Raw genomic sequence first — 5,702 nt, 5'->3', positions numbered from 1 at the left:
TTGAGAAAATTAAAATGTCGTCCAAGTAGATAACGACGTAGGTGTCTAGCACATCCTTGAAGATGTCATTGATCAGGTGCTGGAAGGTGGCAGGGGCATTGCAGAGACCGAATGGCATAACTACATATTCGTATAACCCATAACGGGTACGAAAAGCAGTCAGCCATTCGTCTCCTGCCCGCATCCTGATCAAGTTGTACGCGCCCCTAAGATCTAACTTGGTGAAGATCTTAGAGCCTACCAACCGCTCAATTAGTTCCGAAATCAGCGGTAAGGGGTAACGGTTTTTTATGGTTATTTTATTTAACTGCCTATAATCCACTATAGGTCTTAAGGAACCGTCCTTATTCTTTACAAAAAAGATACCTGCTGCAGCAGGGGAGGTTGATGGCCTGATGAAACCTTTCTTCAAATTTTCGTCGATGTAGGATCTGAGGTGTAGTAATTCCGGTTTGGAGAGAGGGAATATGTGACCACATGGTATGACTGCTCCAGGTAGTAAATCTATGGGGCAGTCATATGGCCTGTGTGGAGGAAGAGTTTCAGATTGGGTTTTACTAAATACATCTTTGAACTCTGCATATTCCATAGGTACATTTGACTGTAAACTCTCTGAGGTGTTTTGTAGAAGTAGATGTGGGTAACAGGTAGTTTTGCAGTACTCAGAGTTAAATTTTAAGGAGAGTGAGGACCATGATATCAAGGGATCATGTTGCCGAAGCCACTGTAACCCTAATATCAAAGGAAAATCAGGAGAGGTAATAACGTCAAATTTAATATACTCCCTGTGATGGCATTCTGTTGACATTAAGATGGGAATGGTTTCGAAGGTAACTGGACCAGTGGAGAGAACCTTACCATCAATCCCCCTTAAGTAGACAGGAGACAGTTTTTTATGCAAGGGTATATTATTTATTTTACAGAAAGAACAGTCAATGTAAGAGAGAGAGGCACCGGAGTCAATGATCCCTTGAAGTGTCACCCGAGTTTGGTCCCACTGTAAGACAAGAGGAATTTTACAGTAATGAGCAGATTTGAGAATGCTTTTTATTGAGAAAGTGGGAGTAAGCAACTTACCCTTTCTTTGACGGGTTAAGTTGGGACAGTCTCTGACCCCATGGTCTTCTGATGCGCAGTACATGCACAGATTATTTGTGCGACGCCTTAATTTTTCCTGGGAGCTCAGAGGACCTCGTAGGAAAGCGATATCCATAGGTTCAGCTGGGGGTTTTGAATGTGTTGTGGGTGGAGTTGATGTGGTTTTTTGCCTATAGGGTGTGTCGTGACTACTTCTTTCATGATGTCTTTCCCTAAGTCTCCTATCTATGCAAATACTGAGATCTATTAGTTGTTCAAGAGTAGGGGGTATTTGGGTACGCGATAGTTCATCCTTAATGGCTTCTGACAACCCTAGGCGAAATTGGTTTCGCAGAGACAAGTTGTTCCATTGGGTGTCAGGAGCCCATCTTTTAAATTCGGAGATATATTCCTCAACCTCTCTTTTCCTCTGCTTTAGAGACCTCATAGCTGTTTCTGCCGTCTGTTGTTTAAAGGGGTCATCATAAATTTGTGCAAGGGCAGAGAAAAAGGAGTCTAAGGAATTAAGGATCTCATCGTTATGCTCCAAAAAGGTGTTTGCCCATGCTCTGGGCTCTGCTCTTAAGTAAGATATGGTGGTCATAACCTTTATCCTATCATTAGGATAGGTATATGGTTTGAGGGTGAACAACAGATAACATGAGTTCTTAAATTCCCTGAAAGTTTTTCTATCACCTGTAAAAGGTTCAGGAGCACTAATTTGGGGTTCCTGGGGAGGGGTTTTTCTATCCACTACCTCCTTTATGTATGTTTTTAAATTATCATTCTCTAATTTGAGTGCTGTGAGCCCTTCAGTTAACATATCTACTTTAGTGCTTAATGTTTGCATATGAGCTGACATATCAGTTGGGTCCATTTTATAAATGGCTTGGTATTTCTGTAATGTCTGGAAAGAAGACAAAAAAATAGAAATTGGACCACAGCTGCTGATATATAAAATTTGATAGGTTGTTGCTAAGTATGTAGCAGGAAATTACATGAGCATTACCCCGGTGTAATAAGTAAAATCCCAGCACACACACATGAAGCAGTTTGTTATATGATATGCAAGTTGCAGCAGAATGAACTATGGCTGACGCAGCAAGTATAAAATAAGGGTTTCAGCAGTGTATCTTGCTTCCTTGTAATCACTGGTAGAAAATATGAAAAAACAATATATATATGCGCAAAATGGACATTAATGGCCAAAAAGTAAGGTAACAAAATCAGCGGAGGGTCAGTCAAAACAAAGTGTCAGAAAAAATAGGAACAGGTACTTTGATAAGGAATTAGCACTAAAGACAGATTTGACAAAAACTTATGAGAGATGCTCTTAGTAATGGTACCTTTAGCGGGCTGTAGTAGAGAGTAAACCGCAGCAGCGGTGTCAGCGGTGAGAGCAGTGAGAGCTGGCTTGTGGCGGCTGAGTACGGCGTGTGACGTCACAGAGGCCAAGTTCCGGATTAGCGAAGCAGGTCTGTGTGGAGTTAGGGAGGCACAGGCTGACAGTATCCGAACTGAGTGATCACCAAACAGGTTGGGAGGTTTGGGTGGAGCTTGGGTGGACAGAGAATCAATACCAAGCACTGACATAAGGTTGAGGGAGGTATTTAAAGGAATTTGTATTAGGATCTTAAAGGGACAGTAGTATACAATAACGGTGAATTGCATATGTGTGACAGCCCCAAAGTCTTCTTTTGGTGTTAAGATTACGCAAAAGCATAATTATACTACCTTTTTTTAGATTGAGTTTATGAACTGGCATTCCAGAAGGTGCCAATTAATTTAAAAACTCAACTGGGTAGTTATCCTTATCTTCCTGTGATTCATCATCAATGGAATCTGTACTTAAGTAAGTAGAGGTTTCACCTTCTATCAAAGTCAGTACTTCCTCATAGATTTTATCAACATCACTATTTTTTGGACATAAAATGGCCATTTTTGAAAACTAAAAAAGCATCAGAATCTTTTACTCTTCACCAAAAATTTCCTTTACAATGGAGTCTTTGCATATCATTTGGGATGGAATGTCTTCATGCAAATCATGCTCATTTGTCAGTAGTCCATCTCCAAGCTTTAAAAGCCAAGAGCTAAACTATGGATCAACAGATCTGACATTATTAGTCAGCTTCAAAAGTTTGAACTTATGCCAGAGTGGATTCCATTTTATACTGGCATCAACTATAGCTGCTCTACTTCCGTGTGCAACAACAGGAAGAGTTTGTCTAAAATCCCCTCCAAGCAGAATAGTTTTGCCTCCAAAAGGTTTGTTGTTCTTCATCAACTCTTGAAGCAGTTTGTCAACACATCTAAGTGCATCACTGGAAGACATGGTTGATTCATCCAAAATAATTATCTTTTCGCTACGGATCAATTGCGCATCATTAGAGGTTTGCCTCATGGAAGATGTTTGTATCCACCAGAGGAACTGGCAATTTAAACTATGAAAGGTAAGTTTGTCCACCTTCTAGCAAATTTGCTGCAATACCTGTTGAAGCAATTGGTAATGCTACCTCACTATTCCCTCTAATTGTCCTCAACAGAGTCTTGTACAGGTAAGTTTTTCCACTACCACCTGGACCATCAAGGAAATAACACCTTTGTGATAAACTGTCATTTTCTGATGCAGAAATTATTTTTTCAAAGCTTTCTCTTTGAAAGTCATTAAAAGATGCCTTCATTTGAACTCCAGTATAACTTTCAAAAGAAGCATCATAGAGATCTCTGGGATTTTCAGGTAAATTGTTTAGAGGATTTGGTAAACCAAAATTTTGATAATTTTTTCCATGAACAATTAATATATCCTGAATATATCTTAGATCATAATTTAAACAATTTTGACACTCTGATGTGTGACCTGAATGTCTTGAAAAGTCTTCAAAAAAAATTCTTTGCACTTTTCAAAAAGGTCTTTAGCATTTGGTGGAGATGCTAAAGCACCAAAATGAGCCAAAAGCTCTCTAAACAGTTGAGGCATCATGAAAAGTTAAATCCCAAGATTGATCATCCTCAAAAAGACAACGTTTTTGAGCTGCTTCTTTAAAGGTGGGAAATTGAACACCATCAACTGTACAAATATCTTCAAAAGAAGTTGCTCCTTTAACATGAAGTAAAAGCAAGGGTAAACAAAATCTCTCAACATCTGATATTAAACTTATTGAGTACATACGACCAATAGTGTTATTTGCTTGATCTTGTACTCTTTTTTTTCCATGTTGTTGTCTTTTGATGGAAAACAAAATGCTGAGGTATATCAGTGTAAAGAAATGCATGAGCTGACAAATCTTATTTGTTTAATTTAAACCAAGCAGTCAAAGTTGCGTCTCTATAATGTGTTCTTTCTACTGCAGTTTCAATATTGTCTTCAGTAAAATATACTGACTGTTCTCCAGGAAGGTGAACTTGTAATTGCACAATCGATTGTGAATGATGGTGCATATGAAAGCCAAAAAACCGCCATGCTGCATCTGGAGCACTAACATATCTTGAATCCATAAATGAACTTATCTCATCATGAAGAAGTGTTTCATGTTCTTTAATAGCAATATTTGCACAGTCATGCACTTTATAAATATGTTTAAATATGTACTTTACACTTTTTATAGAAGCACAGCTTTCAATATTAATATGGCAGTTGTATTTTAATGTCAAGTATGGGTTGTATGGTACAACCCAAGAGTTATCTATTTTTTACCATTTATTTCAATTGAAAGACTTTTTTTGCTTCTCTTGTAACGTGGATAACCATCTACATTGATTAAAGTTTCTTCTTGGAAAGATTTTGGAAACTGCTTAGAGCAAACCCCATCAACCATACATGGATATCTTGGATTATGCTCCCCGCAGGGCCCATGTATCATGTGTTTGGTAACAATTGCATGTAACCGTGGATTGACTTCAATGTCAGGTATTTCAGCACAAATAAAGCTATCAATAACTTGAGCATATTTAGGCTTATCTTGTGCACATAATATAAGCAAAATATGTGCATGAGGAAACCCACGTTTTTGAAATTCAATTACATGAACTTTGGCAGCTGGTTTACCCAAAACATGTTTCTTTGTGATATTATCAAGAAGTTCTTGAAGATTTAAATTAAAAACTTTTGCCACTAAATCAGGTCGAAATTCAACTGCTTGAACCTTCTTTCAGATTTAACACAATTTCTTACCTTTTTTGGTTACATGTCATAGTTATAAAAAAATCAGGCTTCCAATATTTTCTTACAATAGCCATGGCATCTTGGTAATTCTGTACCATGTTACTGAGGCTACCTTGGAATATAGATGGAAGTATAACTGCTTTGCCGGGAAGTAAGCCCTGCTCTGCAGCTACATTTTGAAGATGGTCAATGAGACCTGTATACTTTTCAACCCTTAATTTGGACTGATTGTGTCTAACAAAGTTTAAACGATTAGCTTCTGTTTTAACATATTTATCTGCAAAGTACTACTGAGTAGTGATGTCATGAATTGTTCGATCTGCCCCCTATTCGTCATCATTGAGTAATACTTTGACCCTGTACCTCACAGTCAGCAGGCACATTCCAGCCAATCAACAGCAGACCCTCCCTCCCAGACCCTCCTACATCCTGGACAGCATCCATTTTAGATTCATTCAGAAGC

At 38.4% G+C, this 5,702-nt stretch overlaps 1 pseudogene; it reads right to left on the bottom strand.

The window, feature by feature from the left end:
• Positions 1-4,647: 4,647 nt before the first annotated feature.
• On the bottom strand, positions 4,648-5,337 carry LOC128665160 (uncharacterized; annotated as a pseudogene).
• Between the last annotated feature and the right edge of the window lie 365 nt (positions 5,338-5,702).

The sequence above is a fragment of the Bombina bombina genome, chromosome 6, assembly GCF_027579735.1.
Source record: "Bombina bombina isolate aBomBom1 chromosome 6, aBomBom1.pri, whole genome shotgun sequence".
NCBI lineage: Eukaryota > Metazoa > Chordata > Amphibia > Anura > Bombinatoridae > Bombina > Bombina bombina.
This window is presented reverse-complemented; position numbering and strand designations above follow the sequence as displayed.